Here is a 15,782-nt window from a genome sequence, read left to right as displayed (position 1 = left end):
GTGGCTGTGCGCTGCCTCACGCTGGTACCGCTAGCTAAAGGTGAGCGGGGAACGCTGGTGAGATGGCGCGTCCAGGGAAAGCGCCGAGGGGGTCGACGGTGCCTGTACGGGGCGGCCGGGCTGGCGGGGTCCGCGGCAGAAGCACCGAGTAGCGGGGGCTGCCTACGGATGGAGCCGTGCAGGCGGCAGTGCCGTTCGGGAGCAGGTGGAAGGGTCTGTCTGGAGCCGTGCTGGGGCACGCGGCGCGGTGCAGTCGCTGGCTCGGCTGGCAAACGCCAACAGATCCCATCTCCGCAGGGTTAAGGGATGGAATTGTATTTCTCTTAACCTCTTTTGACCGGGAAGTTGGGATTTCCCCCCACTGCCTGATCCCTGTTTCTCCTTTCTCGAGTCTTGAGTTGTTTTGGGGAGCAGAAGGTTCAGGGCTGTGCCCCCGAAGCAGCTCTGGCTGTGTGAACACAGCAACCTTCTGCAAGTTAAATCTGCTGCTATTTCTGTATTTGAAAAGGAGCTGAAATGCCAGTGGTGATGTAATGTTCATTTACATTTAGAGTCTGTTTCTATTTATTTTTGCTCCTATTAACTGCATCTTGATTCCAACAGTTTGGGGTTTGTTTTTTTTTACCCACTGAGGCTTTCTTTCCTGTGAACAGCTCGTTTTTTACTTCAAGCCTGCCAGATTTCCTGCCTTATTGAGTCCATAAATGAAGAAGAATGACAGGTAGAAGGGGAAATGGATGTCTCCTCCCCAAGGGAAGGCTCCTAAATTGGATAGGAGCCGTTTCTCTAGGAACTGCTGCCTCTGATTGCTGCTGAAATGGCTCTGGAAGGAGCTTAGAGGGGATCATTCACCTCGGGTTTGTCCTGGATGTGCAGAGCTGGGAAGATGCTTTGGGGCTGAGAGATTTCCTGTGCCATCTTCCATGAACATGCAGAGAGGTGGATTAAAAGTGCCTGCAGAGCTCTGATGTGCAGCCTGTGGCTCCCTGCTCCCACTGCTGCTCCGCTCAAGGAGTTTCTCAGCCCCAGAGCAGGAGAAAAAGGCAGAAAATCATGGAATCCTGGGGTTGTTGAGGCTGGCAAAGGCCTTTAGCATCATCAAGTCCAAACATCAACCACCACCATGGACACATCAACCCATGACCTCAAGTGCCATGTATTTATCCATACATATTTATCCATACGTATTTATCCCTATATTTATCCATGTGTTTATCCATGTATTTACCCATGTATTTATCCCTATATTTACCCATGTATTTCCCCATGTATTTTATGAACACTCAAGTGCCATATTCATGTATTTTATGAGCACTTCCAGGGTTGGTGACTCCACCACTGCCCTGGGCAGCTGTTCCAGCGCTGGACAACCCTTCCCATGCTGGGCCAGAAGATGGATTCTGGAAATCCAGACTCCGAGGAGCAGGGGATTAAGGCAGCATTGGATTCCTTTATTCTCCCAGAAGGATAAAGGAGATTTATCCCCAGATGAACCAGAGGTGATCACACTGAGGTCATCAGTGGGATTTCTTCCTTACTCCCACAAATACCCACTGGGGTGACAGAGTTCCCTACAAGGGCGGTGTTGGAAGGAGCTGCTGGAATGTTTTGCTGTTCATTGGGATCCACAGGATGTTTGGTGTCTCTCAGAGCTGTTCCAGGCTCTCCACAGACCCAAACACACTTCTCCTCAGAGTAGAGAGGTTTCCCAGAGTGCTGGTTTTTAATTTCAGATGCTGGGATAACAACACGGCTTCAGGAGGCAGGAGACTCATTGTGCTGTGCCTCAGTCCAGGCAGGGACAACCCCCAGCTAATAAAAACCTCTTTAAAGCACAAAAAGTCCCATTAAACTGATATTATAAAGGCTGCAAATTGAAGCAGGCCTCAATCAGAAAGCAACAGAATTTAATTCCCCCCCTTGCCCATTTGCATGATGATCTCCTTCCTAATTGCCCATCCACGCTTTTCCCACAGAAGGGCTGTCCCGAGGTTGGAGATGGTTCCAGCTTTATGGAGCTTTGATCTTTATCTGGTTTTACTTTTTACAGAGCACAGAACCCGAGAGTGGCAACTGCTTTCCTCTTGTTCCTCCTGTGGCAGTGAACTGCTCTTCCCAAGGACGGCTGCAGGAATTCTCAGGCAGCAGAACGTATGGAATGCCAGGCACGCTACAGAATTCCAGTGGGAGCAGCAGGAACTTCTGTTCTTTACTGGCAGGGCTGTGCCATGAAGGGGAGCTCAGAGATATTGGTCAGCTCAGGGAATGAGCCTGGCTCATGGTAAGGAAATTCGCTGTGCAGTTACTTTGGGTCTTTCTCTCCTTCTCCTTCTCCTTCTCCTTCTCCTTCTCCTTCTCCTTCTCCTTCTCCTTCTCCTTCTCCTTCTCCTTCTCCTTCTCCTTCTCCTTCTCCTCCTTCTCCTTCTCCCTCTCTTCCCAACACCGGTTCCAGACCTCAGTATAATCCATGTTCCCACAGCCTGACCTTGCAGTTTTCCCAGCTTAGCAGCCCCAGCAACACTTGCAGCCTCTCTGTCTGGACTTTGTCTTGCTGAAATCTCCCTTTGTTGATCCTTTGCTGCCTCACCTTTTATCCAGCAATAACGTGCAGTGGGTGGAAGCTTCTCAGAATTCCCTCCCTGTTCCACTGGAAACATTCTCGAGTGGAAGCAGCTGCACTGCCCATCAGCACTTCCCTGCTTTTAGGGGTGGTTGAGGCATGAAGGATGCAACAAATGGAGTTGGCTCCAAGGGGATGAAATGCTCCCCGTGAGGCTGCTCAGAGAGCTGGAGCTGAGGAATCCGGGTGGGAATCACTGCAGGAAAAAGGAAGGAAAAGAGAGCAGAGGAACAGGGATGCAATTCCAACCTCTCCAAGGACTGGCATGGGCACATTCACCATCACCATTTAATCTAGACACGATTTCTTCTTTGCCTCTGGCTGCCAGGAGCAGGATGAGCAGTTTAATGAGTTTAAATAGTGAATAGTTTAATTAGCTGGAAGAGACTGGATCAATAGCTGCTTAAACAAACAACTGGCTCCCTGTTTCCAAGCTTGGATGTAGTTTTGGAAGGTTCCTGGCAATTTGGCAGGGATTAGTGATGCTGAGAATGTGTGCTTTTTTGTGGGTTTGGGGCTTTTACTCCTGTTCACGTGGCTGCTTTTTCTTGTTGAGTGGAAAACAGGAGGGGAAGAGCAACCACGGGAGGAATTCCACTCTTGCTGCTTCAAGAGATGGATCAGGAAGGGAACAGGCTGCAGGGAATTTGGAGTGCAAACTGAGATCTCGCCGATATTTTCGGCTCAGTCAGTCCATCGGTGCTTGGTGGCTGTTTAGGCCACGTGCAAGGTGAATGATGGTGCACATCGCAGAGCTGCTGGTGGCTCCTTCCCCTGCCCGGCTGTCAGTCACCCTGCAGGGTGCTGGAGCAGCGTGCCAGAGGCCACGGATCCTATGGATGCCATGGATCCCAGGGGCGTGATCAGGAGCCTGAGCCTGCTGGCCACTCCTTGCTCTCTCTTATCCTGACTTTTCAGCTCTGCAGCGAATCCAGCTCGAGCTTTTCAACCCTTAGAAACCCAGGGAACTTTCATGTCTGCTCTCAGATCTGGGATTTAAATCCAGCCCTTATCAAAGCACCCCGTGACCAGGCAGGCCCTGAATCCCAGCAGGGATCTGATAAAGAGGGACCTGACATCCTAAAGAAACCCTTTGAAATCCTGCTGGGATTGATTTGTATCCATAATGGAGCCCAGAGCTCTCTGCCAGGGAGAGATGAAGCTGTTCTTTTGCTTTATCATCCTCAGGCCCTTCCCAGCTTCGAGGGAAATTCACTCCCTCTTCAAGCCCCAAAATCATGGAAAAGTTCCTTTGTACCCTTCTCTCCACAGCCCCTACGTGGATTAATCAACTTTTCCGAGCTGATTAATGGTTTGACAGAAGAACTGCCTGGAGAGCAGCTGAATTCCCACAGCAAAATTCCTGACTGAGGGAAACGACCTTGGGTTCCTCCCCTTCCTATAAAGCCTGGGAAATCTGGGAAAATCACAGCTCCAAAGGAGCTGCTCCCCTCGCCCCCGGATTCAAAGAGAAACGGAGAAACACTCGAGGAAGTTTTGAGATAAAACCACTGTAGAGAAAATTGAAATGAGCCCTTCAGCCCTTTTTTTGTGTGGTATTTAGGATGCAAGGGAAAGAAGGGCTGGGTAATCCCTGGGATTAGGGAACAGCACGGCTGAGGTCCCAGATTTTGAGGCCAGGTAATGGCTGGAACAAAACATTAATATGGACTTTGTCTTTAAAAGCAAAAGCTTTAAAAATTAGGAATAGAACAGAAACTCTTATTAATTCAGGACTGTACAGAGCCTAAAGCCTCCTTAGGTTTTCAGCTCAAGGCAACTTTCTTTTTCATGGGGCCATAAACAGATTTTTTCTGGCTTTTTAAAGCTGTTTCCTCTACTAAAATCCATTCAGCTGTCAATCCATCCTCCCTCAGAAGGTGTCAGTGCAATCTACCTTAAATTAAAAAAAAAGCCCAGGGAAGAAGATCTTATCTCCCAGATGGAGAATGGGACAGGAAGAATAATAAAAGTGAAAGTGATTCACCAGGACTGGTGATGAAAAAATCCGTGATGGAATCAAGATTAGGGTCTTAATCTGCTCCCTTCTTTCCACCTTGCCCCAGATCTGGGGCAGCTCTTGCTGGGCTGGATCCAGGATCACTGAAAGCAAAGGGCCAAAGGCTTCCAGCAAAAATCCCCCCAGCTCTGCCTGAAATAGGAATATTGGGTTTAAAATGGGCCTTTTGTTACAGGGCTGGAATTAGGGAGCCGCCTAGCAGGGACTGAAAACACATCTGAGGATCAGCAGAGGAAAAAGCAGCTTTTTCCTGCTGTCTGCAGGTCAGAGCTCTTTAAATTGGGGCTGTTAAATGTCCCTGGCCACAGGAGATTGGGGAAGCAGAGGTGAAGGGAAAAAATCCTCTTTATTCCCTGATTGATCCCTGAGCTTGGGCTGCTCCAAAATGCAGCCCCAGAAAAAGAAGAAGCAGAGAGAGGGAATTTGTGCCTGCAGGGAGGGGCCTAAAGCCTCCTTAGGTTTTCAGCTCAAAGCAACTTTCTTTTTCATGGGGCCATAAACAGATTTTGAACTGCCTTTTTCACCTTCCTTCCTTTGTTCATTTTTACCTTTCTACCTTTGTTTGTTTCTGTAGCAGCTTGGAAAAAAACAGAGACCACTGTTTCTTCAGGCAGGATCTCTCTTTATTACACAAGCCCCAGTATTTCTGTGTTTCTATTTTGGGAAAGTTTTAAGAGAGTTTTGGGAATGGGCACAGGGAAAGACAAAACAGCTCCATGCCCACACACTTGTCAGGGCAGACTTTCTGCCCCTTCTAGGCCACTGACTCAAACATGAAACCCCCCAGCTTTCTGGGAGGTGAAGGAAGAACAGTCACACCTGGTGCTTCTACCTGTAGTCATTTGCCTGCTCTGCATCTTTCCCAAGAGACCAGGAGGCCCTTAGCAAAGTGAAGATCAATGGAACAAGTTGCTCTCCCACTCAGGGCTCTCGTTAAGGCTGGAATGGCTGCTGCCAGCCTCTGCACTTTCTGCCTCTCCAACTTCCTCCCTTTGTTCATTTCTGCCTTTTTAACTTTCTACCTTTGTTTGGTTCTGACTCTCTACCTTTCTATTTTTCTACTTTTGTTGCTTTCTACCTTTCTGAATTTCTAACTTGACATGTTTGTTTGTTTCTACCATTTGAACTTTCTATCTTTCCATCTTTCTTCATTTCTAACTTTCTACATTTCTACCTTTGTTCATTTCTACATTTCTACCTTTCTACCTTTCTACATTTGTTCATTTCTACCATTCTGACCTTCTGCCTTTCTACCTTTTTTGTTTCTACTTTTATGACTTTGTACCACCTTTCGAACTTTTGTTTCTTTTTACCTTTGTTCATTTTTACCTTTGGTAGTTTCTAACTTTCTACGTCTCTGACTTTCTATCTTTGTTTCTACTTTTCTGACTTTCTACATTTCTAACTCTCTACTTTTGCTTGTTTCTACCTTTCTACATTCCTACCATTTTTGTTGCTACCTTTCTAGCTTTCTACCTTTGTTTGTTTCTAACTTTCTAGATTTGTCCCTTTCTGCCTTTGTTTGTAATGTTGAAACTTTATACCTTTGTTTTTCTCCCCATTTTTACCTTTCTAACTTTGTTTGTTTCTAACACTCTACATTTCTAACTTTGTGCCTTTCTAAATTTGTTTTTTACTTTCTAACTTTTACCTTTCTAACTTTGTTTCTAACCTTCTTGTTAGAGAAGTTCACTCAGGCCCAGAGGGAAGCCAAAGCATTAGGTTTGAATTAAAACCTTTGGACAAGCTGACATCCATGAAGCCACACCAAAACGAAATAGAAATACAGATTTTTAACTTTTAGTAGAAATAGATGCTAAGTGCCTTAAACATGAAAAAGCTGTAGCAGAGATCTTAAACACAGCTCTTGCTGCAGCAGTGTTACCTTTTCACAGAATTCTTTACTTTAGACAAAATCTAGATAGAATTACACTGTTCACATTTTTTAGATGGAGTGTTCACATAAACAATAAGAGCTGATCGAAACTGTCTGTGCAAATCTGTGTAATACAGATGTAACACTTGTGTGAGGCTTACGACTGTTAGAATTAGACCAGGATGGGTTAAGAAAAAGAAAACTAGAATGGTGTGTTAATCTTACTGGTCAATTAACAAATAGAATCCACACTTCTGTAAGAAAAAATACAGTGTATGGAGCATATAGAAGAAGCTGGTTTTGCCTGCTGCTGCTGCTTGGCTTTATCATGTAACCCCATTCGAACTCTGCCTTCAAGACAGCTGTGAGACTGTGAAATAAAGAACTCAGCAGAACAGCAGCCTCCTCTGCTCTTTCACCCTGGTCCGAGAGGGAAGGGTACCCTGTCAAAGGCTCAACACCTTCTGCCTTTGTGACTTTGTTTCTAAATTTTTACCTTTCTAATTTTGTTTGTTTCTAATTTTTTTTTGTTTCTAACTTTGTTTGTTTTTAACTTTCTACCTTTAGAAATTTGTTTGTTTCTTGTATTTTACCTCTTTGTTTGTTTCTAAATTTCTGCCATTGTAACTTTGTTTCTAACTTTCTACTTTTTAAATTTAATTTGTTTTTAACATTTTACTATTCCTCCCAGCGAGGGATGTGTGCAGAATACTAAAACCTGTTAAGTTCTTCATTCTTACATCTATAGGCAAATGCTACTGATTTAGATGTAAATTCATTTTGAAATGAGCCAGCTCTCTCTCTCTACTCTGTCGCATACAGGAATATAAGAAGCTGGGAACAGAGATCAGCAAGTTTTGAGAATAACGAGCCGACGTTTTTCTGTAGGAAGGAAAGAAGCAAGTGCCTGGCCCCAGGAGCCGAGACGCTCGGGCTGCAGGAGCTGCAGAGCGCCCAGAGGCGGCTTTTCCCTCTGCTCTGTCCCTGCCCCCGGGCTGAGCTGGGCGGCGCTGCTGCCGCCTGGTGGCGAGAGCGCGGCACTGCCGCCCCCGACACGGCGCCCCGGCGCTGCTGCCGCCCGGTGCCGGCTGAGCCGAGAGGGCGGGCGGCGGCCTCGGTGGCTGCCGAGCGTGGCAAGGGCAAGGAGCGGGAGCGAGCGGGGCTGGGTCTGTCAGCGGAGGGGAGGGGCGAAGGGCGGTTCGGAGCGCCGAGGGACACGGCCGTGCGTGAGCGGGGCCACAGCTATGGAAAGGAGTGGGCGCCGTGCGGGGCGGTGACCGCGAGGAATGACAGGGCGGGGGGCGGGGCCGGTTTTGCCGGGCAGCAGAGGCGCGGTCGCAGCGCGACCTGGGCGGGGGGCACCGGGCGGGCACGGTCGGAATCGAGCCGCCCGCGTGTCGCTCTCAAGGAGGCGGCTCGGAAAGGAAGGCGCAGTTGGGCGCTCTCGGGACGGCGTTAAGTGACGTTTTTATTAGAACCTGCCAGGACCTTGCAGAGGGTGGTTTACACTTCCGCCACACTCAAGATGGCGGACGCACTAGGCCCCTTTGAGAGGTGTCCCTGCCGATGCCTGCCGCCGGTCGCGCGGCCGTCGCCCGCCTCTGGCGCCGCTGACCCCACCAGCCGTGTCCTCGCACCGGGAAGCGCCGCGGAAAATCGCACCGAAAGCGCGAGATCGGTGTCGGAGTCCGGGCCGGATTCAGGCAGCCGAATAGACAGACGCCCTTGGGGAGGGGGGCCTTAAGTGTACCACACTAAAGATGGCGGCTTGACCGGAAATTGCTTCTGCCAGCACCCAAGATGGCGACAGCGGGCGGAAGTCACGTGATTGCCACACTAAAGATGGCGCTTCTTACGAGGCTTTTGACTTTCTCAATATGGCGGCCTGGAAGGTCTCCCGGTCCGTCTATTCGGCTGCCTGAACGCGACGCCGATGCACATCCAGCGCTTTCAGCACAATTTTCTGAGGCATTTCCCGCTTTGCGGACACCGACTGGGGGGTCAGCGGCGCCTGGGGCAAGCGGGAGCATTCAGGCAGCCAAATAGACGGAGCGGGGTCCTTCCGGCCGCCATCTTGAGAAGTTCGAATAGCCACTGACCCGATCGCCACATTGGTGCGGTCCCGGTGACTTCCGCCCTTCTTCGCCGGGAGCGGCAATGGCGGGGAGCCCGGGGAGCAGCGCGGCCGGGCCGGGGGCACCGGCGCGGGTGCTCCGGGCTTGGAGGTGAGTTGGGAACGGGGACAGCCCCGAGCGAACGGCACGGGCCCCGGGGGACCGGTATTCCGGCCCAGGGATGGGTGTCCCGGCCCAGGGATGGGTGTCCTGGCACAGGAATGGGTGTCCTGGCACAGGGATTGCTGTCGTGGCACAGGGATTGCTGTCCCGGCACAGCGGGAGCTGCGGGCACCGGGGCACCGGAGCTGCCTCGGCCGTGCGGGGCCCAAGGCATCGCTCCGGGGTGGATTCTGTAGGGGACAAAATGAACATTTTGGGGTAAAATCTGGGTTAATCTGCAGGGGAGAGAATGAACGGTTTGGGGTAAGAATGAGCTGATTGGTGCTCGCCGGAGGGACCAGCTCGGGCTGGTTCTGTGTTGCTGTGAAGAATTTGCTTTGTGGAAAGAAAGAGACACCTGAGACTGCCGAGGGAATCCTGGGCTGGAGCCGGGAAGGAAACCTGGTCTGACTGCGGGAATGGGAAGGGGGGGTCAGGAGGGGTCCTGGTCGGTCACTGGAGCCGCCGCCGGGAAGGCGACGTGTAACAATGTATAGCGAGGTGTAAGGAACATATTGATTATTGGATTATCTATAACGAGGTATAAGGAAGATATTGATTGCTGGACTATCTAATGATACTATATAACAATCGTACAAGGAGATCTATCTAAAAAATCCTCCATGGTCATCTTTCTCCCAGCCCCGCTCTGTTTTCAGGGTCTTGGGGGCAGAGTTTGCGTCTGGACAAGGCTCTCTGGCACAGGGTGGGATTCTTGGGGTGCAGGGCCAGGATTTGGACTCGATGCTCCCTGCGGGTCCCTTCCAGCCCAGGAAATGCTGCGATCCTGTGCCTCTGAGGGTGAAATAAAGGGCACCGGTGGGGTTTGTGCCCGCTGTGTTCACGGCCCCGCCGGCTCAGGGCGGGTTCAAGGCGCAGCTGCCCCGAGCCAGCGGGACCGGCCGGGGCTGCTCGCTCCCGGTGCTGCCGCCTTGTGGGGAGAGCCCGGCACTGCAGCCCGCACAGGCGCTGGACCACGGGATGGGCGTGGAACAGCAGCGCAGGGAGTGCTGAGGCAGCGCAGGGAATGCTGCGGTCCCAGGGAAGGCTGAGGCGTCCCCTGCTCGGGGCACTCGGCAGCAAATCTCTGATGTTGAGCAGAAAAAGGAAAGTTCTGGGTTAGTGGGAGGAGGTCTCTGGAATGGAGTTGGGACAGGTGCTGATCCACGCATGGAATCACGAGGTGGTTTGGCTTGGAAGGGACCACCAAGATCCTTTACACTCTGTTTGTTGTCTGGTTCCACAGCAAAGACCATCCAGAACTGCCACCTCACCCTCACGGACAGCAGGAATGCCTTCCATAGCTCTTGTTTCGGAATGGGAATGGCTGTTGGGAGCTCTGGCAGGACCAGGTAAGAAGAGAAATGGGATCATTCTGGCTGCTGCTGGAGGTGGTTTTCTGCTTTCAGGCTGTTCTTCTCATTGATCCTTTCACAGCAGTGTTCTAGGGCACATTTGAGGGTAATTCCAGGAATTTCAAAACAGTTGAAAAATGGTGGGGAAAAAATGTGAACCTGATCCATTTCTGGTAATTCCAAGCTTCTCCCACAGCACTGTTCCAGGGGAAAGCTGATGAAAGGGTAAAGATGCAGAGGAACAAGTGCTGTAAACCCCCCAGGCTCTCTGAGAGAGCAAACCTTCCAGTAATGCCAGTACATCTCTCTGAGAGACTCTGGGATCACAAGGTTTTCCAGGAAAGCAAAACAAAGACAGAGATGAGGGAATAGGCTTCCAGTTAAGAATGGTTTGGTGGGTGTAGGAATGATTCTTGTATGTTTGATGCTTCCCTTTTTATTCCTGAATAATTTTAAAATGATTCCTTGAATAAATCATCTAAATTTGGGAATTTAAATTTGAGAGGGAGCAGTGCAACATTAATACAGGCAGAGATCATGGAATGATGGAATGGTTTGCGTTGAAAGCCCCATCTCTGAGCCTGTTCTGGGCAGGCTCCTGCCCATCGGCCACTCCTTGCAGGTGGACATGGAAGTGATGGAGGCGTTCAGGGAACGCTGATTGTTTTTCCCTGCCTCTGGCAGTCAGGTCATTACAAAGATTAATTGACCTCTTCCAGTGGGGAGACATTTAAATAAGAGGTGCCAAAAAGAATTGGAGCTTCTGCACGATGAAATCTGCAAGTATCCAACTTAAGATCCCCCCTGGATCGTCACCGGTCCGACTCCCACGGACTGGTCACCTTGGCCAGGAGTGTCCAATCCTGCTGTAAATGCATTGGGCCGGGGTCTCATTTTCATTTCATGGAAAGACCCTCTGGGTGCCCCCCAGTCACTGGAAAGACTGGACTGGGCTCCCAGGACAGTAATTCCAGGTGTTCTCTTCATGGGAATAGCACAGGAGCCTTCCCCTTGGCCAGAGGAGCGGCCAGTGCCTTCCTCAGTCCACAAATCCCCAGGACAGAACACAGAGAAAGCAACAGGAATATGGAAATCCCCCACAGTCGGAGATTCTGGTGCTCTGGATTAGATTTTGGATTTATAACGTTAAAGGGAGGGGTTTCAAAGACTGAAATATTATGTTTTATGACTTAAACATTTTCTTGAAAGACTTTTAAAACTGTATTACAAAAGCTGCAGAAGACTCCCACACCCTGAATGGGGCCCTGAGGCCTGACACTGCTCGCTGATGAAGATAAGATAAAGTAACAACTCAGGGCTGGGGATATTCACGGAGCTCAGGCTTAACACCTCCAAGATGAGGGGCACAGCCCCAGGGCTATCAGCTGCCCAGGCTCGAACCAAGGGGTGGAGGGAGGAGAGGCTTTGGGTACCTTGGAAAAGCCGGTGGTCACAGACGCAGTGACCGCCCATCCTCCACTGTGCAGAGCCCAGCTGCGGGGTCCTCACCGGGGGGAGGAAGCTCATCCACAGCAGAAGGGGTGACATGGCCCAGCACAGGGGCCCCCAGACCCTGCAGCAGAGCACCAGAGATGATGCAACAGACCCTCAGTGTTGCAAGGGACAGTGTCAAGCCGGCCCCTCCAAGAGAGGCACGTGGGCGTTCCCGCCTGGCCCAAAGTGTGCATTAACCCACGGAATTCTGCACCCTTCGGCTGTGGCAGCATGTGGCGGCGTGGCCACGGCGCCCACGAGGGACCCTCACCACCGGCAGACCGGATGGAGGGGAGCAACGAGACGTCGTTGGCACCCTCAGATGGGTGATGGGCTTCCATCCAACCCCTCTCCCTGTTCCCCCACCCCCCACGCACCCTTCTGTTTTCTATTTCTTTCTCTCTCTTCCCTTCTCTTTGCCTCTCTACTATTAAATAAAATACATCCATTTTTTTGGCAACAACATCTAGCCTCGTTTGGTTTTAATCTCGTTTCTGGGGATATTTTGAACCTTCTAAGTTCTTTCTGGTTTATGCACAGAGACTTAGCTTGCTTTGCTTTTCTGGGTTTAAACCGGATCGTAACAGGGCGGGTGTGGAGGGGTTTTTCTCCCTCTCCTGTTCATTAGTGTTACCACTGCTCTTGTTGCTCTCACTATGTGTTGTCATTAATCTCAAATGATTGTATTTGGTTTCCATTCTTAAACTGTTCTGAGCTGGAATTTTGTCTCTGGTCTCTTCCCCATCCCACGGGGGGTGAGGGAGCGGCTGCTGGTGCCCAGCTGGGGTCCAGCCATGGCCCCAGGCACTTCTGGGGGCTCCGAACCCGAGGGACAGGAGCGGTTTTGGGCTCACAAAAAGAGACCCAGTGCTGCGTTTCAGGGGCTCAAAAGCAGGCGCAGAGCTTGAAAGCAGAGACTGAATCCTGCATTGTGGAGTCCTATTACCGCAGGCCAAGGCCCTAGGGTATATCACTGTGTCCCGCAGCCGTAGGGAGCAGGAGGAGGAGAGAAGATCCAGCAGGCAGGAATTGTGCAGCAAGATTGATTAATTATTTTACGAACTCTTATAGACTTCTTTCTTCACAGTCTAATTGGACAAAGGATCAGCCTCCCCTTGGGGGGTGATTGGCTAAAATCCTAAAACATCCATTGTCAAAATATTTTTCTACTGTACCATAAAGAAGACTTTTCAAGGTTGCAGGTGGCTTGGTTGTTTACATAATTCTGCTACCTCTTCTGTGAGAGAGAAAAGTCTCAGAAAATAGCAAGAAAATCCTTGCTAGCAGCATTTCTCTATCTACAGAGTCCTGAGCGCAGGCTCCTATGGCCAGAGTTGGGACTCAGAAACAGTGACTAAATCCTGTTTTCAGGGCTTGAGGAAGAGAGCGAGTCCTGTGTGTTTGGGCTCACAAAGAGAAACGGAAGTGCTGCGTTTTGCTGGCCCTGAATTAAAGCCCAAGTGCCGTGTTTTGATGCTCAAAGCGGGCTCTTCGGGCCAGGGCGAGTCTGTGTCTCTGAGCTCCGAGTCCTGCCTCAGGCACAGCCCGAAGCCGGGCTCGCCGGCCCCACGCAGAGCTCGGGAGCAGCGACTCAGCGCCGCGTCCGGGGCTGGCGGCAGAGCCCGGGGCCGCGTCGTGGGGCCCAAGGCGGGCTCTGGGAGGGGCTCAGGGCTGAGAGCGGAGCCCGGCCCGGCGCGTCGGGCCCGGCTCGGGATCCCGGGGTTGCCTGGGCGCCGGCAGAGCCCCGGCTCCCCGCGGAGAGCCGGCCGGAGCAGGAGCGGCAGCGCCGGGCTCGGCCCCAGCGCCCGTCCCGGAGCGGCTCCTCCCGGTGCCGATCCCAGCCCCGATCCCGCCGGGGGAGAGGCGGCACCGCCCGGGACCCGCAGCGGCCGCTGGCAGGACCGGGACCCGCGGCCCCGGTGCGGCCCCGGTGCGGCCCCGGTGCGGCCCCGGTGCGGCCCCGGTGCGGCCCCGGTGCGGCCCCGGTGCGGCCCCGGTGCGGCCCCGGTGCGGCCCCGGTGCGCGGGGCGGGTCCGGCCCGGGAGAGAGGGGCGGGGCCCCGAGCGATGGAGCCGCCCCCGTGCCGGGCAGGGCGGGCCCCGGGGCCGGGCGGGGCCGGGGCTCTGGGGCGGGGCCGAGCGGGGCCGAGCGGGGCCGAGGGCGCGGCTTCAGGGGCGGCCCCGGGCCCGGCTCAGGTGCGCGGGGCGGGGTCCGCACAGGTGCGCGGGGTCCCAGGGCGGCTGCGCAGGGCGGGGCCGAGGTGATTTAAGCCCCCGAAATCGCCCCCGCCGCCATTTGCTCCCTCAGAGCTCGGGGAGGCTGCGGCCGGGTCGGGCTCACCCGGCGTGGCCCGGGAGAGGCCCCTGCTCCCCCTCTTTCTTCCCCCTCTTTCTTCCCCCTGTTTCTCCTGCCCTTATCCTCCTCCTTCTTCCCCCGCTTATCACCTCTTTCCTACCCCCCCAGTTTCTTTCTCTCTCCCCCACACCCTCCCTGTCTCTCCCAGCCCCCCGCCTGCCCTCTCCCCAGCGCCACCCACCCTCTCTCCCTGCTCCCCTGTGCATCCCCGACCCCCCCACCCCTCCTTTCTCCCCTTTCCGTACCCCGCTCCCCAACCCGACTCCCCTCTCTTCCCCCTCCTCTGACCATCATCCCTCCCCCTCACCCGGCCTTTCCCTTCCCCCCTCGTTCTCCCCAACCCACCCCGACTCCTCTCCCTACCCCATCTCATCCCTCCCCTTTCCCTCTTTCCCCCGTAGCCGCGGGGCTCGGGGCGCCGGAGAATAAAGCCCAGAGGGCCGGAGCCCGGCGCCCCTGCCCTCGCTGGAGCCTCGCACGGGGGACCCGCTCGGCGGGTCCCCCGTGCAGTACAAAAACAGCGCCGGGGCTCCGGCTTTCCACACATCACACTGGGGATCCCCTCCTCAGGAGGGGTTCCCGAGGGGGGTGGGTGGGTTTCGGGGAGGGGGGTGTGTTGGGGTAGGGTGGGCCCCCTCCTCAGGAGGGGGTCCCGGGGGGGTGGGTGGGGTGGGCCCCCTCCGGAGGAGGGGGTCCGGGGGAGGGGGTGGGGCGGAGGGGGGACTTTCCCCACCTCCAGTCCCCGCCCCCTCTCCCGGACCCCCTCCTCCGGACCGGGGCCCCGGGGTGAGGGGGGGGGGGGGCGGGAAGCAGAGGGGGTCAGGTCACTCTGCGGCATGAACAGACATAGAGATCACAGGCCAAACCAACAGCGCCCCCTGCCAGGCCCCCCCCCCACCCCACCCTCCCTCCCCCCGGGGCCCCGGTCCGGAGGAGGGGGGTCCCGGGGAGGGGGCCGGGGCGAGCCCCGTCCGGAGGAGGGGGTCCGGGAGAGGGGTCGGGGACTGGAGGTGGGGAAAGTCCCCCCTCCGCCCCACCCCCTCCCCCGGACCCCCTCCTCCGGAGGGGGCCCACCCTGACCCCCTCCCGGGACCCCCTCCTCCGGAGGGGGCCCACCCCACCCACCCCCCCGGGACCCCCTCCTCAGGAGGGGGCCCGCCCCAACCCACCACCCTCCCCGAACCCCGCCCCCCCCCCCCCCGGGACCCCCTCCTGAGGAGGGGGCCCACCCTACCCCAACACACCCCCCTCCCCGAAACCCACCCACCCCCCTCGGGAACCCCTCCTGAGGAGGGGATCCCCAGTGTGATGTGTGGAAAGCCGGAGCCCCGGCGCTGTTTTTGTACTGCACGGGGGACCCGTTGAGCGGACCCGGCCCGTGTGGGCCTCCAGCGAGGGCAGGGGCGCCGGGCTCCGGCCCTCTGGGCTTTATTCTCCGGCGCCCCGAGCCCCGCGGCTGCGGGGGAAAGACGGGACAGAGGACAGGAATAAGGGAGCAGAGGGGGTCAAAGAAGGAGCGCAGGTGGGGGGTTCGGGGTGTGCAGGGAGAGGTGGGGTGGGGGGACAGGAAAGGAGGCGGGGGGAGGACGAGGACGGAGCACAGGTGGGGGGGGTCGAGATGCAGAGGGGGAAAGAGGGAAGAGGAACAGGGGGAGGTGGAGGGGCGAGGAAAGGTGGGAGACCGAGGGGGAGGATTGAGGGCAGGTGGGGGAAATTGGGAGGGGAAGGGGAGCAGGGTGAGGGGGCAGGGGGGACCCAGGATGGAGGGGAAGGAACGGTGGAGAAG

This window comes from Corvus hawaiiensis, chromosome 12 (assembly GCF_020740725.1).
Source record: "Corvus hawaiiensis isolate bCorHaw1 chromosome 12, bCorHaw1.pri.cur, whole genome shotgun sequence".
Classification (NCBI taxonomy): Eukaryota; Metazoa; Chordata; class Aves; order Passeriformes; family Corvidae; genus Corvus; species Corvus hawaiiensis.
Note: the sequence above shows the minus strand (reverse complement) of the source record.